Below are 25,579 nucleotides of genomic sequence, written 5' to 3'. Positions count from 1 at the left end.
TTCATCAGGCTCCTGAAGCACAATTCCCATAAGGCAATGTGCCAAAATGGGAAAATACAGTTTAATGTTGAATTGACTCAAAATGAAGCCTTTAGGGGCATTTCAAGAAACAAGCATTTCAATTTCAGGAATAGCAAAATGTTTCGATCTAAGCAAAATGTTTCAACATTCCCGACTCAAATGTTGTTGGGATTTCCATTCTATGAAAAATGTCAACATTTCATTTTTTGTGTCCTGATTTGGGACCAAAGCAGATGTTGCAATGTCAGAATTTCATATGGGACAGAGATTCTGAATTTCACTCAGTGCTACTGATTCCTATTGTGTCAATTTCATCCCTTGCTTAACTCCATTCACTTCAGTGCAGTTACAGCAGGGATGGGTTTAGCCCTTGCCTCATATCACTCCATGTGTTATCTATCCAACTGAGGCCTGAGCTTCCCCCCTATTGAAGTCAGTGGCAAAGCTATTTATGTCAATGGGTGCAGGATCTGGTCCTTAGATCTGGGGCATAGCTTTGTACGTCTGTAAAGGGCTCTCCACCCCAGTGGCAATATGCAAATAATAGATTAAAAACAATCACTTTAGGCCTGATCCTGGGAGGTGCCTCTTTGACATAAATAGGAGCTGTGGACATTCAGAATTTCATTAGATCAGGCTTCTCTGTCATATAAGAACGGGTCAGTCCAATGGTCCATCTACCCTAGTAGCCCGTCTTTTGACAGTGACCAGTGCCAGATGCTTCAAGAGAACAGACAGAACAGGATAATTTATTGAATGATCCATTTCCTGTCATCCAGTCCCAGCTTCTGGCAGACAGAGGTTTAGGGACACCCAGAGCATGGGGGGGTGTCCTTGGCCATCTTGGCTAATAGCCATTGATGGACCAATCCTCCATGAACTGATCCAATTCTTTTTTGAACTTTTGGCCTTCACAACACCTCTGGCAATGAGGTTGACTGTGTGTTGTGTGAAGAAATACTGCCCTTTGTTTGTTTTAACCCACTGCCTATTAATTTCATTAGGTGACTCCTGGTTCATATGTTATGTGAAGAGGTAAATAACCCCTCCTTATTCACTTTCTCCACACCATTCATGATTTTATAGACCTCTATCATATCCACCATTAGTCATCTCTTTTCTAAACTGAACAGTCCCAGTCTTTATAATCTCTCCTCACATGGAAGCTGTTCCATACCTCTAACATTGCTGCTGCCCTTCTCTGTACCTTTTCCATTTCTAATATATCTTTTCTGAGATGGTGCAACCAGAACTGCATGTAGTATTCCAGATGTCGGTGTAGCATGGCTTTATAGAGTAGCATTATGATATGTTTTGTCTTATTATCTATCCCTGCTCCAACACTCTGTTTGCTTTTTTAACTGCCACTGCACATTGAGCAGATGTTTTCTGGGGACTATCCACAATGACTCCAAGAGCTCTTTCCTGAGTGGCCAAATGTTCAAAAATTACGAGTCAGGTTTAAAAAAAAAATCATGAGACTTTAAAAAAAAATTGCATTGTTTTTATTTGCCTTCTGGACTTCGAGCCCTTAGAAGTAATGTTTTCAAGCTTTTCTCTGCAACCTGGAGAACTAGAAATTTGCTTTATTTTTAAAATGAAAGCTGAGATTTTCCCATAACCACAAGATTCCAGGAGCTGGAGCTTTAAGGCATCTAGCAGCTAACATGAGACTCATGCTAAAATTGAGAGATTTGGGAACACTGCAATCTCTGTAGTGAGCACAGTCCATCCTCTGTGAAGTATTCAGTCTTTCCTCTGCTTCTAAGAGACAGCCAGCAAGGGGAACTAATTAGTGGCAACCATCATTTTGCTACTGATGTGTCTGCTAGGAAACTGGAGTGAGAATACCAATGTTCCTTCCATGCAGGTGGCAGAACCCAGATTGTAACCTAAGACCAGAATGTCATTCGGTGCATTACCCTTCAGCAGCTGATCTGGATTTGATGTTGTTGTTTAAGGTCTTGGAAGTGGGGAAGGAAATGATGCAGAGATATTTCAACATTTACATGATTTTATACATCCAAACAGCACCCAAGCTGACCAGCAATGGGTTTGGCTTTTGTCCTTTTTTATTAGTGCCTTTTGACAGAAAAGAAATACAAAAGGGATATTTATGAGTTCTGCAATAGGTTGGTTTGGCTCTTGCACTGTTTAAAATACCTCAATTGTTTCCAAACATTAAGTGTCTCCAGGATATTTACAGTCTTGGACAGGCAAAGGCAGATACAGGTTAAGGTTGTTTGGCTGCTCACATCATAAATGTGGACGTACAGCAATGTTTGCTGCTAGGATGCAGAGGTATCTCCCAGGCAGACTCACTCATGCTTCCCAAATCCAAACCCAATCGAAATTTAGACAAGGCTGGGAGGAAAGATACAGCGGCACTAAATACAATCTGGAAAGGAGGCTGCAATGGACGGCTCTGTGTTATGACACATTCTGGTGTATGAAACTGTCTGCTGCCTGCTTTCCGTCAGTTTGGTTAAAGCTTTTCTTAATCCTAAAGCCTTGTTTCTTTTTACTTACTTTTTTAAAATGAGTCCTATCCCTCTGGTGCCAGGGGCTCTGCCTAGGGAACAGCATGTGCAGCGGGAGAGCCAGGGAGGGAAGACAGGGCTGGATGTCACAGGAGGGGAGAAGAAATGCTCAGATTTGCAGGCCAGCAATGACTGTTTCTGATGCGAGACCAGTGTTAGCAAATATTTCTCTGTCCTCGCTCCAGTAGCTCTGCAGTCTCCTCCCCATCCCCGCCTGCCCCTCTCTCTCTCTCTCTCTTCCATTCTGGCTTTACTTTGCCCTCATCTCTCTTTTACTGCCTGAGCATGACTTTGCCTCATCCTCTCTCTCTGCTGGCCCCTTGTCCTCCATTTCTGCTTCCATGCTCTCTTTATCTTTGGGGCTTTTTGGTTTTGTCTGGTTTTCCTTTCTGCTTTTGCATTCCATTCATCTCTCTCCTTCCATCTCCCTGATCCTGAAAGGCTTGTCAGTAGAAAAAACATGAGCTCCAATTCTTCCAGCTCTATTTACCAAATAAGGCCTGAAGTCAGATTTTATCTAAGAAAAAGAAAATGAATTGGATGCAAGTAGGTTGTGGGGGAGCTCCTAAGTGAAGAAAAATGAGGAAAGCAAAAGAGGTGGCAAAGGAAGAAAATACAGAGCCAGGTCTCCCCCCTCAGGAAAGGAAACTTTAGAAAACAAGGCAAAGATTTTCTTTTTATGAAGTGGGTTCAATTAGCTCTTGCTGTCTGAGCACTGTATTCAGAGGATTTGGTTCTCTGGCATGTTCAGGGCCAGAGGCACAAGAGCCAGATTCTGATCTCAGCTTCTCTGGCATAAATCTTGAGCAACCCCTCACTAATTCACACTGCTGTAGCCAAAATGAAATTCTGTCCCCGGGATGCTGCAGATCTCAGTCACAGCGGTGTAAACCCAGAGCAGCTCCATCAGCTTCAAGGAGGTTACTCTGGTTTTACACCAACATCACAGAGAGCATCTAGCTGCTGATTCATTTCCCCCCAGTCCGGCCGCAGAGTGATATCTCACCGAATCCTCAAAATTAGAGATGGGAATAAGCTATTCAGAGTGCTCCCTATGCCCACGGTGCATTTCACAGACTGTGTGCAAGCCGGGTTTGCATGCCTAGCTGTAGCACATGCCTGACACCCCGCCTTCCCCCTCCCCTTTCAGTCTCCTTCTCCCCTCCCCGATTTGTATGCAAACTCAATGAGTCAGAGCAGTGAAGCATTAAGGCAGAATAATTGTGTCGACTTCAAAGGGAGCAACAAGCAGCTTCTAAAGCGAAACCCAGGATTTAACAGATTTGGGGATGATGGACAGGGGTAGTGGGGAATTTCTGTATGGCAGGGGCTATAGGTGCGTTTGATCTTCCCTCTCCTAGCACCAGAGACCCTGTCATTACTGTGCTGATTTCCCATTCATGCATCTGTCTGCCTAGGGATTTCTCTGCCCCTGTAGTATCTGAGCCCCTCACAAACATGAATGGATTTACCTTCAACATCCCTGTAAGGTAGGTCAGTCTTATTATCCCCCATTTTATATGTGGGTAAACCGAGGCACAAAGAGATGTAATGGGTGACTTGCCCAAAGCCACGGGAAGGCAGCATCAGAGCTGGGGTTAAAATTCAGGCGTCCCTAGCCTCGGGTCACAGCTTTGTGCATCTCTCTCTATGTCACAATCCCTCTGGATCCATATCCCACCCGCTAAGCAAGGCCAATAGAATGAACCACAAGTCCAGAAGCTGGAGCCACTGAGATTTTCCCCTCTTCCTCCATTGGAACCAACCCTCAGACCCCTTTGCGACACCAACCCGAGGCCACACGTAGATTTCACCTTTGAGACTGGCACTTCCTCACTACAGCCTCCTGGCCCAACCCCACCCACGGTAGAGGAGGGGCGAGAATTCAGAGCCCTGCTGCCCTTCTGTCAGCATGTCCCGAGATCTCCTCAAAGGCCCAGCGATCATCCTGATACTTCAGCTCATTGGCTCAGTGTCCGATCCTGATGTGCGTTCATCTCCATCAAGCATGGACCATTGTTCCTCTCCTTCAGCTGACTTTCCCAGCCTCTCTGCCCTTGGCCTGAAATGAGCCGCACTGGACTGCTGAACCTTGAACTGGGTGTGGAGCCCACATGGCTGCTGGGTTAGCCATAAAACCACATCTTGCACTCATCCAGATGTGTAAATGGAGCATGAACTCTGATCCCTCTCTTACCTCCTTGGGCCTCTCAGATTCTGTCCAGGGGAATCTATTCCAACACCAACTTACCCTCCTCAACGCACCTTCAGGCCCCACTTGGCCTTCTCCTGGGTATATTCAGATGCCTTTTCTCCCTGTAATTCACCTTGTGCTCCCATTCCTCTCCCCAGAGAAAACAGCTGGGACTGCCAATGGAGACAACAGGCACTGGGCACCCAACTTTCATTGACTTCCTGTGGAAATGGGAACCTACCTAACTTCCTTAGGCCCCCGTGAAAATACCCCAACATCAGTAGCACATGTGCCATTTGGGGTCCCCTTATCTGGATCTAGCCAACACTGTGTTCATGAAACCCCACAGGCCTGGCTCCCCCCGTGCCTCAGACCTCACGCCGCCATTCACACCCATGTAAAGCGAGTGTGACATGCTGCTGTTCAGGCCTGGCGGAGTCTGACAGTGACCTCTCCTGTGTGAGGTGCTGGGCATGGACGAATCTGGCTCCACACCTCACACTGCTTGAACGCTCACCTTTCTCCAGTTCCATCTCCCCAGGCCTCTTTGGCCCTCCTCTTGTAGTGGCTGCTCTGAACTGGCCCCTTTCAAGCCACAAAATGATTTGTGAGTGACAGAAACAAACATTACATTTTCATAACCCTGAAGAAGGTGAGAAGAAGAGAGACGGGGGGCAGGGAAGGGAACAAGGATTCAAAGCAATTTGATCCCTGTCCATGACCCAAATCTCACTTGCCAGTTAAGACCGAAATAATAGCCTGTGGCCAAAACAAAACAGAGTGAGAAGTCTCTTGTTGCTGGGGTGAGACTGCAATGTTATCCCACAACAAAGAGAGGGACCAGGGTGGAGGAGATGGCCAAGCATTTATTACCATACAACCCACTTATGTGCTAGGTGCTTCACAGACATAGAAGCGAGGACCCTGCCCCAAGGAGCTTATAATCTGAATAGACACCAAGTGGATGCAGAGGCCAGAGAGAGGATCTGATATGCATTGGTAGGCGTAGTCTTGAAAGGGAGAACTTGGAAGCCCAGCCACAAGGTCTTGATCCTTTTGCTCCATACACAGCTCCTCACTTTGTGTCTGGATGCAGCCACTTCTTTGGAGCCGGCCATGCTCCAAGACCGCTGGAAGGTGGCTCCGTAGCCTCTGGAGCTGTGGGGTGACAGGAGAAGGCAAATCCAGCCTTAGCTCTCACCAGTCCTCTAGTCGTCATTTTCAGTCCAGGCTTCTGTGATTTGAACTCTCTGTTGCTTTCTGTTATTTGAATGGCATTGTCTGTGTCCTGTAAATGGCTCTGGGAGGGGAGGAAGCCCTGCCAGGCCTGGGTTTGACGTGGTCAGCAGCCACCCCATGGGAACAGGCCACTGGCACAGCACTCGGCTGCACAGGTTCAGGATGACAGCAGGAAATGCAAGAGGTGTTACGGCTTTCCAAGGTGAGTCTGTCAGTCCCTCTCCTCCAGCTCAGGCAGCACATGCACATCCCTTCTGCCTTTGGGGGTGGAGGACCCTGAGCTCCCTTGGCAGGCCCCATGTCTCCTTGCTGGTGCCCATGCACCAATACTGCACCCTGCCTGTGCCTGCATGTCTAGATCCCTACCCCATCCAGGCTGACTTGCTGTCTGGTCACTGCTGGTGAGCAAAGAGCATTGGGGCAAACCAATGGAGCTGGAATTTATAGGAATACTCTCCCCTTCCTGCCCTACACAGTGTCATTAACTGAACATCTCTCAGGAGAAGGCAAAGGGGCTCCCCACCCCAAATGATTACTCTCATCAGCCCAGGGCCAATTTTGGCTGAACATATTTGACCCCATCTTACTGGGGAACTGCAGATCCACCTGGCCTTTCCTCAGCAGAAGCTGCTGCGACACCAAGGAAGCCTGCCACTGTTCAGCTCTTCACTTACCAGCAGGTGTCACTGTGGCCCTGGGTGGGGGGAACCTGGGGCTCACAGTTTTGCCCATGCCAGGAGGTATCACTGTACTTAGAGGAAGGAGCTTCCCTCGCCTACCTCTGCCCCTGTCATTAAGACATCCCAATGCTGCTGCCTGGGATCCCATTCACAATCGATAGCTGGTGCACCACAAAGAGAAGAGGACAAGCAGAGCAGGGGGAGGGACACAGAGTCCCAGCTCAGGATGCAGGAATTATCTCCTCTCCTCATGCATATGAATAGCAGCCATTGTTCCGCTGTCTGTATCCTGCACATCCCAGCTCAGCGCAGCAGGCCCCCTGTTCTCCACGACAAGCCGGCTTTTGTCCGAGGGACAAACGAGGAGGAATATTTTCGTACTGGCAACCTGTTTATCTGCAAGCAGACACACCTCACTTATCATGCCCAGGTAGCAGGGGATTTGGGGATGACGACAGGCCCATCCCCACCACACACCTCATTTTGAGTTCTAGCCTCGCATTCAGCCTCTCTCCTCCCCTCTGTCCTAAGGGCCAGACTTTCTGCCCCCAGCCCCCTCATTTTCTGCCTCCAAAATGGATGCCCTGGGAAGGCCGGGCTGAAAGTTTGCCCCTAATTGGGATGGGAAAGGAAGTACCATTGCAGGGGACAGAGGTTCTGGAGATGTTCTGGGCTGTTTTACTGTTGGACCTCAAAGTCTCCCCCAAAGCACTGGGGGGCCATGCAAATGGGGAAGCCGGGAATAGGTTGCAGTGACGGTTAGGATGGGGCTGAGGTTTGTTTGATTGGGAGTTTTCTGTGAATAGGGTTTAGCCTGACGGGTCTGACCTCTATTAGGACTGAGTCAATTGATACAGTGACCATTTACCATGCTCCTAATCCAGGGTTTGGGACTAGGGAGAGGTGACGCTACTCGGGTGATTTGGTTTCAGTCAAAACAGCTGAGCCCCGAGGCAGTTTTACCCCTCTGGGTTGGGGAGACTTTTCAAATGCAAGTGACTAAACAGGAAGTCTATATTGTATACATGGCCATTGAAATCAGCACTTTTTAGGTACACCCAAAGGGCATCCACACACCTAAGGCCTGGACTTCAGTGAGCTTTTGATCAGGCCCCTAATGCCAAATTAGCCCCTCCAGTTGGGTGAGCTGGATGCCATGTTTAGACACCCATGTTTGGAAATGGGCTTCCCTGTGGGCTAAGGGATGGACAGTGATCCAAGGGAAATCGATGAAAAGCTTGGTGGGCCTGGGCTCCGCTGAGCATTCACTGGCAGAACAAACCAGAAGCAGCCCAAAATAAACCTTCTCCCCTCCAAGGGAGGATGGTCTCTGGGAAGCAGGACTGAGGACCCTCCGCAACAGCAGCCTGCAGGACATGCCCCAGAGAATGAACAAGAAGAGACTAACTGAAGATCAATCTGCGATCAGTAGGGCAGAAGCCTCATTATCTCATTACCAGCAATGTGTTTGATGTTCCTGTAGCTGCAACACCACCGGCATCGAGTGTCATCTCCTCGAAGCTAGCTGCAGAAGCTGCACCCTTAACAACTACACGTGGGTTGCCTTTGTGACTCTCCTAATCAGCAGCGTGGAAATTGTGTGAAATATACAAGACTGTCACACAAGGTTAGGGAAGGAGTCAAGTGGCTAATTAGTTGGTTTATAGCTTCTTTTCTTTAAAAGGGAAACGGTCTTTTTTTCCCCACAGAACATATTGTAATTAAATAGAGGAGACTATCTGCAATAATAGAATTAGAACTGGGTGGGAGAAGGAAAATAACCACGTAGCGCACTCTCTCCCCTACTAGGGCACTGCTAGAAAGCCCCTGATGAGAAGGGTTAGGTATTAGGGGAAATAAACTCACAGACCACAGACAGTGACAATATCAGGGAGCTAAGGGCCATGTTTACCCCCCAGGATAACCTGAAACAATCCCTCAGTTGTAAGTGAGTGTTTTCTGGCTGGGAGAAGGGGGAGAGGCTTAAACGAGGGTGTAAAAGGATTGGGGCCTAGCTGATAGCGCCCTCCTCTTACTGGACCAGGTTTTGCTCTCGCTGAGTCCCTGGGGGAGCTCTGCCGGAGCTGGCCCAAGGGATCCAGCAGGGAAGCAGTTTGCAGCAGGGCTAGTTGTTTTATTTTGAGCCTTCTGAACAAATAAATCAAAAGCCTCCCAGACTCTTCCCTCAAACTGTGCGCAGGCCAAGTAGCCTCTTCCCCAAGTCTGTCCCTCACACCCGAACTTCCTGGCTCTTACCTCAGAGCGTCAGCAATAGAGGACTCCGCACAGTCTCCTCTCCATCCAATTGGTTTCTGGGGCAATTCCTCTCTGCAGTAGCTGAGGTAGCAGTCGGTTGGGAGCACAGCCCGTCCCCTCAGCTTTCTGGAGGGTGTTTCAGTCGTCCCCCTGTCCCATTTTCTGCTGCCCTCTTTTATGTGGCTCAGCTAATTAAGTTCCAGCTCTTTTCTCCAGTGAAGCAGATGGGGCTAATCAGCCAGCAGCCAGCTGCACACCCCTGACCCCACAGGAATGGTATCCCTTTCCCTTCCACCTTCACAGCTGGGTTCTCAGGGAACCTCGGGTAGGACGCGCCCTCTTTGATTTCAGTCTGGATAGGTTGTTTATGAGTGGTTGGAATCTTGTAAGAGTTGCGCCAAGTAGAGTTTTTGTTTTGCAAAATCTCCTCAGCAGGATTCCTTTTCTACCAATCAAATCGACCCGTTTGTATTATCTGAGCACCTCCAACTCAGCCCAGGGCAGTTTCTGATCCCAGCCCCATGGTATCCGAATGCCGAATGCCTGATGTTCGGCAGGGATGAGAGAAGTGTTTGGCTGTCAGATTTTGCTCCATCTCTAAAACAAGGACCCAAGTTGCTTTTTTATTTTGGAAACCAACCCCAACCAGGGCTGGCTCAGGGCCAGGTCCTATTTTATCCAACCCAAAGCTTGCTTGGGTGGGGGTGAACCATTCTGCCTTTGACCCTCTCTGAGCCCAACGCACATAGCTGTGGATGGGAGGTGCCATTGGAATTCATGGGCCATTATACACAGGGGTATGTATTTTCATTTGGAGTCTTATGTCCACAAGTGTATTGGTGGGGCTTAAGGTCCCACAAATGCACAGCTAGACAGGGAGTGCTGCAGGACTTAATCTTAGACTGTTACAGGCACGTCCCCATCCTTCACACCCTCAATGAGAGATGGGCCACAGCATCCAGGATGGGAAGGAACCAAGCTGACAATCCTGGAGACTTCTCTTTATCCCACAGCACAGACAGTGCAGTGCGACCTTCCCCCACGTCACCAACCAACATGCTTCATCCTTCACCTGGAAAGACCAGGTCTTTTAGTTCATTTACACCCCTTATTTTAACTGAGGCTCCAAGCAAAGAAACTCAGCAGTCCCCGTTGTGATGGAGGTTTTGTAATGAGGATATTTGTCCAGGAGGATGCAGCCTGAGACCCACGAACGCATTCCGCGTTAAGCACCAAAAAGCAAGCTGATGGGAAGGATGCCACTGATCTGGGCTCAATTCAACATTTCAAGTCACTAGTGCTGAAAACCATCTGGCCAGCTGTTGTGTTTCCTTCCTTCCTTTGCTGGATTCCTGATGTCTGCCTCATGCACCGTCACCTTGCATTGCTACTACCTGCAACAGTGGGATCTGACAGCCTGCAAGGGCCCAGGTGGCTTCAGCAGGGAAGAAAATGTAAGTGAAGTGTGTGGAGGGGATGTTTGCGTCAGTTTGAACCAAATATAGTGAGAGCTGCTGCAAGTTTGCCACTCCCATGCACCCTCCTAATTCTACCAATGCATCTCAATCTGGACCCGCGGCATCCACAGTCAATCCTGTCTTTTCCCCCTGCCCAACTGCCAATCCCTGATCATCAGCACCTCTGCTATTCCACTCTGGGGCTCTCACTCTTCTCTGCCAGTGCCCCACTGGCCATGCAGCACCTCTGCTATTCCACTCTGGGGCTCTCACTCTTCTCTGCCAGTGCCCCACTGGCCATGCAGCACCTCTGCTATTCCACTCTGGGGCTCTCACTCTTCTCTGCCAGTGCCCCACTGGCCATGCGGCACTTCTGCTATTTTGGTGTGGATCACCCCACAGCTCTGCCAGTACCAGCACCTGCCTAACTATGGGAGAGAACCCGAGTCCTGAATTAGACAAGGAGGTGGTGACCAAAACTCTGCCAAAGAATTCCCCCCTTTTTTTCTTCAATACAGCTGACATTTCTGGCATCTGATGCCAACAGCAACTCTAATTCTCAGCTTCCCTGCACCTTCTCTACCGCAGACAGATTTCCCCTGATGCTAAGCATCCTACCAGATCCCAATGGTTTTGATCAGAGCAAGCAGTGCTCAGCAGCTTTGGAGATCAAGTCTAAATTAGGGCTGGTCTGTCATCTGGAGTTTGGAGTGGGTGGGCCTGGGCAGGGAGAGTGGGAGGGGAAATAGAGAGTGACAATGTTTCTCTACTGACCAGGGCACCTGTGATGTACACACCCAGTTGGCAGCTTGCGTTCCCAGATTCCAAACCCACTCAGACATTCTGGGTTTAAACCGCTGACTGACACTCTCGCCTGACTGAGTCAGAAGCCCACCACCTCACCAACTTGTCTGATTTTATCCCATGTTGCATGAGAATAGGTGTTTTCCTTAATGCCCCAGCTCCTGGAGTCATGTGATTCTTTCAGAATCTCAGCTATCATTAAAAAAAAGTTTCTTCCCCTCTTAGTTGTGGAGAGAAGCTTGAAAAGGGGCTAACAACTAAAGGCTCCAATAGCAAGAGCTCCCCAAATTATTATTGCTTAAAATCTCATGATTTTTAAGGCCTTATTTGTGAGTTCTGAACACACAGGATCAGCAATACTGGGAGAGCTGTGAAAAAGAGAGCAGGGTGGAGGAGAAAATTTTAATGCAAACAATAAATACAGCCTGCATATCATACGGCGGGTGCCTGCTTAGGCCAAGCTGGCTTTTTGGTGGGGGGATCTTTCTATCCCTAATGCCGAGTCACGGAGCTTGAGCTCTTTTAAAACTAAGTCACAACTGAAGGGAACAAAATCATGGCTCAGCTGATGTGCATAGAGCTCAATAGGAGCCATGCTGATTTACACCTGCTGAGGATCTGGCCCAGACACACGGAACTGGAGCCAGACAGATGCCTAAGGAGAGCAAGGATGTGACAGCACCTGCCATCCCTTTGCAACATGAATGTGCTCTATTCCCTTAGAGCAAATGACAATAAACTCCAGCCTGTGCCAGAGTAAACAAAGCAGCCTCAGCGGGGGCTCCTCTCACCTCCTCTAGGAACAAAAACACACGCTCCAGAAGAGAAAAGAGAAACCCGACCAGCTCATCTTGCGTCAGCAAATGGAGCTGTCTGCACAGCTCATGTCAGTGCCTTTCCCTGCAGACGGGGAGGGAGGGGCAGTTAGGAACACACAGGACTAAGCAAGCCCAGCAAAGCCCTCCCTACCATGGCATGGCTCTGGATCGAGGGACAGACAGGTCGTGCAATCTCTGGCTGGGAAAGGAGTTGGGGGGAGATTGGAGCCACTGGCCTTTCACCTCTGGGATGGATGGAAACTTAAGGGGAAAGTGCTTCATCTGTGTCTTGGCAGACATGGCCCCAGGGCTTGGCAAGGTGGGCTGCAGTTCAGGACAGGGGTGCATGAACACAGCTGGGTGAGTGCCTAGGCCTGGAGCAGCAGGAAATGAGACCGAGGGGCAGTCCAGGACTGGAGTGCCTGGGGCTGAGGTGCATTGTCAGGGTGAGGGGGGCTTTGATATTCATTATCAGCCAAAGAGGCATGCAGACCCCGCTGCCTCTCCCCTGGTGAGTATGATGCGCTCTGGCAGGTGGCTGTCCTTGGGTGATAACCACCCTGACTGGTTTCCTCTCCCACCGCTGCCTGCCAGGGGCCAGTTCCTGCTGCTTGGCACCCCATGCGCATTTCCTGTCTGCTGTCTCAAGGCCTGGTGGAATGGGGAGGATTGCAAGGTCAGTGTAAATGGCTATCGAGCTGGCTTCTCCTCCTCAGCTGATTGGCTTCCTAGTCACTAGATGCAGCATATTGACTAGAGCCGGAGCTCAGCAAATGGGCTTGTTTCGTGCTCGCCTCTGTGGGGCTTGTGGGCTGCTTCCTCTGGTCTCGTGTCCAAAAGCAGCGTGGGAAGGCTGAAGGAGTCTGCTGTGATTTCGGAGGTGGGCCACCAAACAGGCAGCTGGATTCCACGTGTCTTGCAGCCCACGTGTAGAGGCTGTGGGGAGGGTGGGCTGGGGTGGAGGGAATTAAATGAGCCTAGCAGGCAGCAATTTGGAAACACTCACCTCTTGAATTTTCAGTGCAGCCATGTGCCAGGGAGCCTGCACAACCACCAGGCAGATTTGTACCTGTCACAAGCCTTATGTTTATTCTCAGAGGGCAGGATACTCATATACTGACTCCTCTCGCATCGCCCATCCTCTGGGGAGTCTCTGCCTCTGAGGCTCTATTCGCCGAACGCCTGAGTCTACAACCCGTAACCAAATGGAGAAGCACCTAGGCACGGGAGGGTCACCCTGAACTCCAAATCAGGCCCCTGGAGAATATGTGAGATAAGCCAGCCAGGGGGAGACATTCCACTCTCGCCAAGGGCTGAGTTCAGTTTCTCGCCGAGTCAGTGCATGCTTCCAGTGCCCCTGCAGGATGTGATGGTCAGCCCAACGCTGGGGTGACCCGACTGCGTGGCCTATTCCCAGGTGAACAATTCAGCCGATGAATTTAGCGCCTTCGTCCTCTCTGTGATTTGCTGTAGGGCAGGCCGTTCAGCCTCTGGGCTGCTCACCAGCTGGGCCACCGCCAGCGAGTCTTTCTGGTGATCCCTCATCAGGCTGGGTGATGGCTCAGCAAAGTCACACAGGATTGTTTGCCCTTCGTGACTGGCTGACTGCCCAGCCCATAGAAACCTGCGCTAACGTTGCCAGAGTGAACTCTCCTGCCAATCAATATTTTTACAAGCATCTGCAACATCTTCCCCATCCAGCAGCCGGCGCTCAGCTGGGCAGGTTTTCAAAGAGCTGAATTTAAAAGGGTTTGAAAATACTTTGAGGCAAATCCGTGGTCTTTATCGAAAGCAGCCTCTCACTATGGGCCTGATCCAGTGCCCATGAAGTTGACAAGAGTCTTTCCATTGACTTCAAAGGGCTTTGGTTGAGGCCCTATCTTCTAAGGCTTTTCTATTGCACCTAGTGGTAGCTAAGTGGTGATCAGGTCACTGAAATCCACTACAAACTTAGTACAGACCATGGGTCTGCAAAGATACATGCACGTGCTCAACTTTACACACCGTGAGCTCTCTCATTGACAGCTGACGGCTCTAGTGCATGAAGTTAAAGGCTATGGCTACAAAGTGAAAGCTGGGCAAGGATTGGCCTATCCAAGTCAGCTTGAAGGCAGGTAGTGCAGGCAATAGAAGAGAAGACATTGCAGTGTGGGCTAGCGAGCCACCTACATACCAGGGTCCATGCAGGGCTTGTACTATCCCTGGTGAAGCACGAGGAGAGGGGGCGAGCAGAAGCTCCCTGTGAATAGGGAGACCGAGGAATAGAAGTGAGAGCAAGAGGAGCTACTGAGATGGAGAGGGGGTGAGGAGGCAGCCTGCTCCAGGCTTGGAAAGGGCATCCCGGTAGTTCCTGGGCAGCTGATGCCCGGTGTTCTGTGCTCCCACACCCCTCCTTGGCGGCCGGTGCCCTGTGCACCAATGTCCCCCCTCACGTCCCGCCCAGTGCCGATGCCCTGTCCCCTGCCGCACCTGCTTCTGCCCCTCTCCAGGCCAGGTGTCTCCATCTGGACCAGCGGTGGCTGGAAGGCGGGACCAGGGCTGGGCCAGAGAGTCCTACCTGCTCCCCGGCAGCCAGCCTGATCTCCTGCACTGGGGGCCAGAAGCTGTTCTAGCCCCTTCTCTGGGCAGGTCCCACTTTCGTGTCCGCAAGAATGGTGGGAGGGGAAACAGAATTTCCATCGCAGGGGCACTAGCCCTGTTTCACTGCACCTGCTGAAGTCTGCGCTGTGCTGTTTTCACTGCTGTTGTTACCTAGGCTAGCTTGATTCAAGCTCATTCAGACCGGCTAGCCCATGCACAGTTTTGCTGTGTAGCCATACTCTCAGCCTTTGCTGGATCATAATGGATCCTGCCCATCCCCTTTCCCAGTTTCTAGGTGTTCTCCTGAGGTTTTCATCTTGTTTGTTATTTAAGGATGCCTCTTTTTTTTGTAGCATTCATCCAGCTCTGCTGCTGAGCTACCAGCACCAGAGACACAGAGAGAAAGAATCTAGATCAGAAATTGCATTGAAACCAGCCTGTCCATTATATATTTCAATCTCTCCCATCGCATGTAATGCTCAGTCTCAAGCAAAACCTTGTCAATACGATGGAATGGGCTTCTTTTTACTTCCCTTAAATTAAAATCTAATTACACCAAGATGCCTGGAATGGTGGGAAAGATTGAAGCTTCCCTGTGGTTCATATGCTAGCTCAACTTTATTTGCCTTTTACTGGCCATCACCAGCTAATTAAACTGTGTCAATTTCATTTACCCAGGACAAAGTACAACCACAGAAACCATGTGTGCTCGATTATGGAAGAATAAAACAAAATTTCCCCTCCCCAACCAGCAGGAAGGATGGATTTGAGAGGGTAGATCCCCGACAGCCAGACCCTGGGGGCTCGGAGGCAGAAACAGATCAGAAAAGCCCACACGGAGAAGAAGGCGCAGGTAAAGGATACTAGTTCAAGGGGGATTAGCCATCAATCCTAGACAGCCCGTGGGCAAGGGGAAGTCAGGCAGAAGTAGTATTGGAGTGTATCCTTTTAAAGAATAGTATTTTGGGGTAGTATCCCTTTAAATAACTTGTGACCCCTCTAGCAGCACTCACTGTGCTTTATACTTTCAAAAGCTGTCAGAAACCAGCAGCATGTATGTAGTGATCCATGTGTGTTTATGTATATCCAGTGAACACTTATTTGGGACCCAAATCTGACTGTGTGGTTTCTTCATATAGTCTTTGGCATGTAATGAGCAAAAGATACAAAAGTATTGAGAGGCAGGAGGACTTGGACTCAGTCTGGCTGGGAAGTGGAATCTGCGTCACGCCCTCAAACCCAGAGGCACTAGAAAACGAGGATACTTCATGCTGCACGCTTCCTCTGTCTACTTCCCTACACTCTCTACTCCCCAAGAGCAGTCAGCCCAGTATCCCAGGCAAATACCCATGCAGGCCATTGTGTTCTGCCTACCTCAGGTCCTTCTGCACTTTAAATTGGAGGAATTTTTATTTTTCACTTCCTGCCCTCAGCTTTTGTGAAGTCTTGCTGCGTGCTATAACAGCTGCTGAGTTCTACCCCAGAGAGGGGTGCATTTTAGTGGTAGATAAGGAGATCTACCTATCCACCTTTTTCTTTTTTTTAAATGCCACCTCTCACAATAGCATTTGAGCACCTTCCATGAGGGAGTAACCAAACTCTCAATAGTCATAAGGTCTAATTCTCTTCCCTTCTTCCCTTCGGCTGGTCAGGGCTATGGTTTGGTGTTGATTTGAGGTAATCCATTTCCCGCTTTACTTTCTCTTCTCTGGAACCAGAACCAGTTTCATACAGGCCCATCAGCCACTGGTGACTTTGGGTTGCTCCTGACCAGGGCCAGATCTAAACAGTATTCGAGTCAGTTTTGTTGTTAACCAGGATGAGAATGGAGCCTATGAGCCACAAACGCCAGCTCAGACTGCAGCTTCCCAGGGACGATATTTAATTCTCAGGCCATTTTAACCTCTCAGTGCTCCTCAGAGGAAGATACTCAGTGGTGTGCTGTGACAATTTTAATAAGGCATGAAACTACTCACATGCATGTCACAGGCAGTCCAGAAAGGCGTCCTCCATGCGGCACGACCTCACACATTTGGTGCACGCGAGGTTAAGCTGTGCAGAGGACATCGCAGAGTTGGTCGGACACACAGGGCCAATGCCTGCCTGGCACGCATAGACAGCAGGCCACTGGAGAGATTGCAAAGTAAGGGATTTTCAGAGAGCAACACTCAGGGGATGTCCACTGCTGCCCAAGTGTGCACTGTCGCTGCAGAAGTACAAAGCAACTTGGCCTCCCTCCCTCAGGTACCTTTGACAAGGCTCAGTTTAGCTCCGGACCCAGTGGGACTCCAAGATCAATTCTCACCTGCACTGAGAGCAGCTGTTACTCTTTCCTCCATGAAAGAAGTTTTGAATCACCTTCCAGACAAAGATCCCATTGTCTCTGCACTGATTTCCCTCACGTCTCCCTTTCCTAGCTCTCCAGTGCCCCTGCTGTGCTGCCCCGCTCCAAAAAAGTGATTCCATTTTTACTCTTTGCTGTATTCCAAAATATCCTCTGCTTTGTAGCACAAAAGATCCCCCCCTTGCAGTTCTCTCAGCAGAGTCTCTCCCCCAGCGCATCAGCACTTTTCCATCTCAGCAGGAACAGGGGAGGGTAGGAGAAGAATGGGAAAGATGAATTCATGTGGTTGAACTACCTCCAAAAATCAAGAAGGATCAGCTGGACTGGAGGTCTCAGACACTGAACAATTTTGGCTGGTTTTGGTCATACTTTCGAAAGCAACTTTATTAGTAGGGCTGGTCGAAATATCTGTTGTGAATAAATTATCTGACGAATGTGACCCTTTATTGCCTGTTCCTTATTTCTGCGAAGGTGACTATGCAGCTAGGAAAGGTTGATGCCTTTTCTTTTCTGTGTCCCTTCAGTTTTCAAAGCACTTGCCCTCTCTGCATGGAATCCACCAGCCATTTTTGCGCTCAGAGCTCAGAGCAGACTGTCAGAGGAGCTGCTCCACACTGTGCTCTCTCATGGAGACACTTTGTTTTTTCTTGTTTTCTTAAGACACAACAAAAAATCTTTTTGAGTAACAGTACTGTTTGCTTTTTGTGCACGGAAAAAACCATGGCTCTTTGTCACAGAGTTTGTAAGAACAATTTACAACCTATGGATTGTTCATGGACTGATCACTTCCACCACTCACAGTTTGTTATTTGCTGTGGGCACATAAGTCATGTGCTATTGTTTCTGCTTCCTGATTGGATGACTAACTTTATAACCAGGGGAATAATAATATCTGGTTCTTATACAGCACTTTTTAGCTGTAGAGCTCAAGGTGCTTTACAAAGGGCAGTATCATTATACCCATTTTACAGATGGGGAAACTGAGGCACGGGGAGGACATTACTTGCCCAAGGCCACCCAGTGAGTGACAAATCCAGGACTTGAACCCACACCAGTGCACAAGCCACTAGGCCATACTGAACACTCTTGGTCATGCATGAGTACACTTGCTGGGAGGCAAAAACAGCTATTTGTATGAGCAGCCTTTGCCCAAACACCCAAGCCTGGATAAATCCCCATCCCAAATAGCAAATAATAAAGGATACCAACCTGGACAAAGCACACAGCCACTAAGAACTGGAGCAAATGGTCACAAACACCGTCCCTGCAGAATGCCCCTGGGCATAATTACTAGTGAAGTCCTGGGACACAATCCACAGCTGAGGAAGCAAATGTCACTCTGAGCTACTTTATGCCTCCTCCCATCCTGGGGTTGGTCGGGGAGGAGCCAACACAGCCCTTTGTACAAGTTATATTAGCTATAGGAGTGCTCTAGCTTACACCAGCTAGAATAGTCCTCTAGGGACCATTCTGCCTTGCAGGGATTGTGAAGCATACGTCCCTCCAGCTCCACCCCGAGAACGAGCCCTTTCACCCCAACCAGTCCCAACATACCCCCTGCACTCCTTAGGATAAGACCTTCGGGTCACTTTTTGCTTCTCTGAAAGTGCTGAGTGAGCTTAGTACAGAGGCTCTGACCCATGGCTTAGGGCTGCTACTGGACACTCAGATTAGATACCATGGTGATGGGCACAGTATAAGAACCCGAACAGAATATAATGATGAAAACCTACAAGCTGTTCATTCACAGAGAGAAATCCCAGAAAGCAGCATCTCTTGCTCTGTGACTGGAGGAGCCCCCAAGACCCCCAAGGTGCCTTTAACGCAGGGAAGGGAAAGATCCTGAAGGGGGAGTGTGTGAAACTCCCAGGGACTGAAGATTAACCTCCCTGACATGAAGCCACCCCCTTTTCCTGAACATTGCCGCGGCTTTGTGCTCAGCCCCTCCCTACAGGAGCGCTCAGAACAAACCGAGTCTGAAATGTAATATATTTTTGGAACAAATTTGCTTTGTCCTTAAATCTTTTTCTCTCCTGATCGTGAACAAATTTGGTCTCAGAATCTAACATGCATCTAAACAAAACCACGTACAAGAAAAGCACATTAGCTGCTATCAGGAAAGTTAATTATTTACGTCAGAGGGAAGCTGTGAAGAATCGGTTACCGAGACCAGCCGGGGTGTGCTGTAAACTGCTGGTGAATTATTCAAGCGTTGATTTTAAGTGATTCCTGAACTAAAGACGGTGGAATTGGGGGGGGGGGGGATTCCAAAAGGTCATTTTAATGAGAAGTCAGTCACCAGCTTCTCTCCATCCATCTCCTAGGCCACAGCTGCAAAGGATTCTGGGCCCTTTCTTATCAGTTCAATTCACTTGGACACAATTCAGCAAACATTGCCCCCTGGTGATAAAGAAGGATGTTTCACTGCAGTGCCTCATCAGGGCTAACTAGGCCTCCAGGAGGATTTTCTTCTGGCAGTGTCCTGTGCAATGCTGCACAGTGTCAAGTCAAAGGCCTAATGCACAGCAGCAACTCACAGTGTGCTCTGGGGCTTTGAGAATTGCTAGTGTGGAGGATTTTTTTTTAAGCATTTGCACCAGTGGCGGGAGCTGTGTCGAAGCAGCCAGAGCGCCTGCAGCATGAGCTTCCTTGCAACAGTACCCTGTCAGCTCTTATGCTGCATGACTTTCCTCTCAATGCCAAGTCCCCTGCAGCGTGAGCTTTCCCACAGCGGTGCCCTGTCCATGCCAGCTGGGAATCCAGCAGCGGACGAGTTACCTCAGAGCAGTCTCTGCTCAGTGCTATGCAGGACTCCATGGTTACTTTCCTCACAGTGGCGTCCTGTCAGTTTGAGGTAGGAATTCAGCTTTCTTATTGCTGTGAATTGTTAATACCAGTTGGGACTCCCCACCCCTTGATCTTGCTCAGAATAGCATCCCATCATGACAGACTTCGATGCACTAGGATTGGGAGCCCCAGCCTCCTCACAGCATCCATTGTCCTGTCAGTGCCACCAGGCAGAAATGCCAGCCAAGCTGTCTGCCACATCAGCTGTGTCCTCAGGAACTCCCTCTGTTTGTGCTTCCCCAGCGCCATGCTCTTCTGGACCTCTCCAAAGCTTCCAGCTCCACAGCTGGTTACATGGCAGGGTCCTGTCAATACCCGCTGGGCCTGGGAGCTACACCCCAGCCAGCAGTGCTCCGTGGCAGTTCCCATTGGGACTTATTTAGTGTCTGTTTCCTTAGACTAACCCTCCGGTGTGAGTCTTGGCCCGATGACAAGGCCTTGAATAACCACCCTCTGGCTCTCCCTTGCTTCTGGAGGCTCCCCAGACCTGGCAGGCCTGCCTTGTCCTGGGCAGTGTCATTGTCTCCCTCTCAGGTAGCTGTGCTGGCCCGCCAGGTATTGGATGGAACAGGGCTGGTGGGGCACAAGGTAGAAACTGAAGGAGGAGAGCAAGGGCTACAGACCTCACCCTGGAGGATGAATGATGCCCCTCACCATGTGTTATGTGAAAATAATTTGGGCCCAGGATCAATAGCCCAAATCACCAGGAAATTTGGTGATTAGGTGTGGGCATGGGCCTGGCCTGAACCTCCACCCCGGCCATACCCAGATGCTGCCTGGTCAGCAATGGACTCAAGTGATCATCTACACTAATGATTGGAGAGCTAAGAGCAGGTTTGCGGGGGATGAGTCTGAACTGAACAGTGCATCTCACAATGAGGCACCGTTCCGAGGCGTGCTCAGAGGAACAAACCCTCTAGCCTGGCCAGTGGAGGAACCCGGTCTCGTCTCTTATCTCGTTAACAGGAAAAGCCCCAAACAGGTGGAGAATGGATATTACTGCTGATTTTAGTTCATTGAAGCCAGACCATTTCACCCTTAAGGCACAAAGAGAGACATGAAACACAGCCAAAGCTACCTCCAGGTGAACAAAGCGGCTACCCCCTTTCCCGAGAACGTCCCGATCAAGGCGCTTTCTGACTTAGTGAGCTCCATTGTGGGGAGGCAGTGCAGGTGTTCCCTAGCCATTTGCACCCGTTAACAATGGCAACCACAGGGCACAAGCCAGACTCACACATGCAATTAATGAATGAAGGAATGAAAATCTAGTTTTGCAACAAATTTTGATATTTCAAAGCTGCTTTTTTTTTAAAGATTCAAAACTGACCCCTTATTTGGTTGGTTGGTTGGTTGGTTGGTTGACATTTTTGTCAAAGTTGAAATGCTTAAGGACATTACTGAAAACCTGGGGTTTGATAAACGTTTTTGATCAAATGTTGATTACGAAGTCACCAATGTCAACACATTTTTTTAAAAGGCCATTTATGAACAACAAAAAACATCAACCTGCTCTAATTCCATCAACATATCCCAAGCCATACATCACAATGCAGGAGCTTGCATCTGCGTAAATTTTTTCAACAGTGAGGGTAACTAACCGGTGGAACAATTTACCAAGGGCCATGGTAGATTCTCCATTGCTGAATATTTCTGAATCAAGGCTAGATTTTTTTAAAATCTCTGCTTTAGTTCAAAAGGAATTATTTTGTGGGAGCTCTATGGCCTGTGTTATATCAGAGGTCAGATTGGAATCCACATATCACAATGCAGGGGCCTTGTGAAAGCAAATAGCCCTATGCAGCTCCTTGGTAATGTTGATAAAAGCGAGGTAATGTACACTGGAAAACATAATCCCAACTACCCATACAAAATGATGGGGTCTAAATTAGCTATTGCCACTCAAGAAAGAGATCTTGGCGTCATTGTCGATAGTTCTCTGGAAACATCCACTCAATATGCAGCAGCAGTCAATAAAGCAAACAGAATGTTAGGAACCACTAGGAAAGGGATAGATAATAAGAGAAAATATCATATTGCCTCTATATAAAGCCATGGTACCCTCACATCTTGAATACTGCGTGCAGTTCTGGTCACCCTATCTCAAAAAAAAAAAAATTAGAATTGGAAAAGGTACAGAAAAGGGCAACAAAAATAATTAGAGGGATGGAACAGCTTCCGTATGAGGAGAGATTAAAAAGACTGGGACTGTTCAGCTTGGAAAAGAGACAACTAATGGGGGGTATGATAGAGGGCTATAAAATCTTGACGGCATGGAGAAAGTAATAAGGAAGTGTTATTTATTCCTTCACATAACACAAGAACTAGGGGTCACCCAATGAAATTAATAGGCAGCAGGTTTAAAACAAACAAAAGGAAGTATTTCTTCACACAATGCACAGTCAACCTGTGGAACTCGCTGTCAGGGGATGTTGTGGAGGCCAAAACTATAACAGGGTTAAAAAAAGAACTAGATACACCTCTAGCCCGATATAACGCTGTCCTTGGGAGCCAAAAAATCTTACCGCATTATAGGTGAAACCGCGTTATATCGAACTTGCTTTGATCCTCCAGAGCGCACAACCCTGCCCCCCCGGAGCACTGCTTTACCGCGTTATATCCAAATTCATGTTATATCGGGTCACGTTATATCAGGGTAGAGGTGTAGGTTGGAGGATAGGTCCATCAATGGCTATTAGCCAGGATGGTCAGGGATGCAACCTCATGCTCTGTGTCCCTAAACTTCTGACGGCCATAAGCTGGTTCTGGATGACAGAAGATGGATCACTCTATAAATTGCTCTGTTCTGTTCATTCCCTCTGAAGCATCTGGCACTGGCAACTGTTGGAAGATAGGCTACTGGGCTAGACCAACCATTGGTCTGACCCAGTATGGCCGTTCTCATGTTCTTATCATGAGGTTCTTATTTGGTTGCACAGGACCCATTCATAGCAGGCAGCAGCCCTACAAATGTCACATATTGTTGGGAGAGGAGACAAAGAATCTGAAACATCTTGTCCCCTCCAAATGCAACAAAGATCAAAAAGAAAATAGGAAAAAGTATTTTATTGCCTCTGTTTGGAGTGGGGAAGATACAGAAATGAGCAAACACCAGACTGTTTTGCTTCTGCTCACAAATAAATACAGTGGCAAGCCTAATGGGATTTTAGATTAAAAGATTTTTTAAAAAATAACCACCTCCACAAATAGAGTTTTATAAGGTCAACTAACAGATGCACAGTAGCAAAGAAATCACTAATGTTTTGTTGTCCCTCCTCAGGGAGTCCTTTTCAAGTCTATACTGCTGTCTTCAGGTCCCCTCTTCTAATTCCCTGCTTTAACCCTGACGGTCATGCTTCCAGCGGAGGAAGATTGGGTAATAATCCTTTGGGATCTCATCACAGAGCCTCTTATGGGCAGAGTTTTCCAAACAGTTCAGCACTCATGATCAGGGCCAGATTTTCCGAAGAGCTAAGCCCATTGGGTGTGCAGCTGTCTTGAAAATTTGGGCCCCAGTAGGTGAAGGGATTTCAGTGGGGTATTGCCAAGCTGCTGGGACATGAACGAGTTACTTTTGCAGCCTTCCAAGCCTCTTCCCCTGCCCCATGTGCCCAAGACAGGAAGAGTCTCATGAGTGTTGATGCACGAAAGGGGTGAGAGCACACAGGATGAGACGTAACACAAACCTTAATACATTGCTGTGCTCAGAGTTTTAAGTGTACATGGCAGGAGAGGACTGAAGAGGCATGGTGTGTGTTTCACACTGTGTAAAGAAATGGGCAATCGCCTCTCACTGTTTAGAGGTGTCAAGGGCATGCTCTGAAGGATCCTTACGCTGCTGGTAATGTCCACATGCTAATGTGTAATAATGATAGTGGCGCATGGATAGGGGAGGATAAGGGCTGGGCTAATGGTTCAGCCAGAGATGTGTACATAGGCTATTGCTGAGCCAATGGCTCAGGAAGGGAGCTGAGGATGTGCTAGTGCTAGGACAATGATTCAAGGAGGGATCAGAACAGGCCAACCGGTAGTCCCCCAAATTCAGATTTCAATCTGCAGGCTGGAATTTTCACACCCAGGTGAGGCACTTAGATCCATATTTAAGCGCCTGATTTTCAGAGGTGCAGAGCGCCTACAGCAAATACTGACTTCAAAAGCATTTTCGGTGTTCAGGACCGCTGAAAATCAGGCCACTGACATAGGGTCAGTTGAAAAATTTTGGCCAGAGTTCAATTTAGGAAGCAGACCTAACATGACAACCTCTAACTGTGTGTGTCATGCTATATCCTTAGCCCTTATACAGTGCTTCCCATTTCTCTAAGTGCCATTACAAACAGACAGTAATTCACCATCACTACATTGCTGTGAGGTCTGTGTCCTTTCCCCAGGACCAAATGAGGCACAGAGAGATCAAGTAACTCACCCCAGGTCACACAGCAAATCAGCAGTAGAATGATGCAATGTGATGCCAATTTCATCTCTTCACAATCCCAGCCAAGGAACCATGGAAGGAGTTTGGGTTCAAGGTCATTGAGCTTTTATCCCACTGCTTAATGAAGGCACATCAATAAGTGACCATACTCCCAGAAGAGATGCACTCTCCAGACTTTGGCTGTAGGTCAGTGCTGGGAGGCAGCATGGTCTATGGGATATGACAGTAGACTAAGCATATGCAAGCACAGCATGTGATTGCAGTTTGAGCAGACACCTGAGCTAGCTTTGATCTATCTGTCTTGGGTAGCGGAGCAGTGAAGCCGCAGTAGCACAGGCGTTAGTGTGCCTAAGCAATTATCCAGGGTCCCGTGCAGGCTCGTATAGCCCACACTGAAGTGCGCGCCATTGCCGCTTTATTGCTCCAGGACCCAACCTAGCTAGATTAAAGCTAGCTCAGGGATGTCTGTACAAAATGCAAATGTACCCCGTGATTGCAGCATAGACATACCCTAGGAGCCAGGAAACCTGGGCTCTGCTCCCAGCTCTGACGCTGACTTGTTATATGATACTGGACAGTCTATATTCACTTCTCCATGCTCTGATTACTCTATCTAAAAATAGGGATAATCATTCTTACCCACTTTTGCAAACCACTCCATAAGGGCCAAATAAGCATTCGCCCTGTGTAAGTAATCCCAGTGAAGGCAATGAAACTAACCCGATGCTGAATCTGGGCCCTGGGTGTCTATCGTTTTGTAACCAAGAAGGCATAACGAGGTTTACAACCATCCTTAAGTGTGCTGGGGAAATGCACTTTATTCGTCCCTAGCTATTCTGCACGACTCCACCATTCATCAGCCCATCATGACCCAGAGAGAACGGTTTCAGTCATTTAGTCCTGCAACAGCCCAGAGAAAAGTTAGGCAAATCCAGCATTAGTCCCTCCCTAGTGATTGGGGAAGGCCGCTGCAGGCTCACCTACACACACAACCGTATCCAGCTGCATTTTGACAGGCACTACATGTTTCTCCTGTCTCAGAGGACAGAGCTACTGCAAGCCATGCTAGAGGTCCTGTGATTCCAGACCAGTCTCGCTGTGATGCCAGTCTGCATGCCCTCTTTGATTCCTTCTCCTGCCCATTCTTCCACACTGCCCTCCCCCTGCCCAGTTTCACCCAACTACCACTCTCTCCTCTCAAATCCCTCTTCGAAACCCATTTCTTCCAGGAGTTCCAAAGGGACGGAGTTTATAATTAAAGAACAAAGACACCAATGGTTGTTCTTCTCATTGCAATAGCAATAAAATCCCCGACTGAGATCAGGGCTCTGTTGGGGTTATTAGGCATATATATATATGAACCAAAGTTC

This window comes from Emys orbicularis, chromosome 10 (assembly GCF_028017835.1).
Source record: "Emys orbicularis isolate rEmyOrb1 chromosome 10, rEmyOrb1.hap1, whole genome shotgun sequence".
Lineage (NCBI taxonomy): Eukaryota > Metazoa > Chordata > Testudines > Emydidae > Emys > Emys orbicularis.
Note: the sequence above shows the minus strand (reverse complement) of the source record.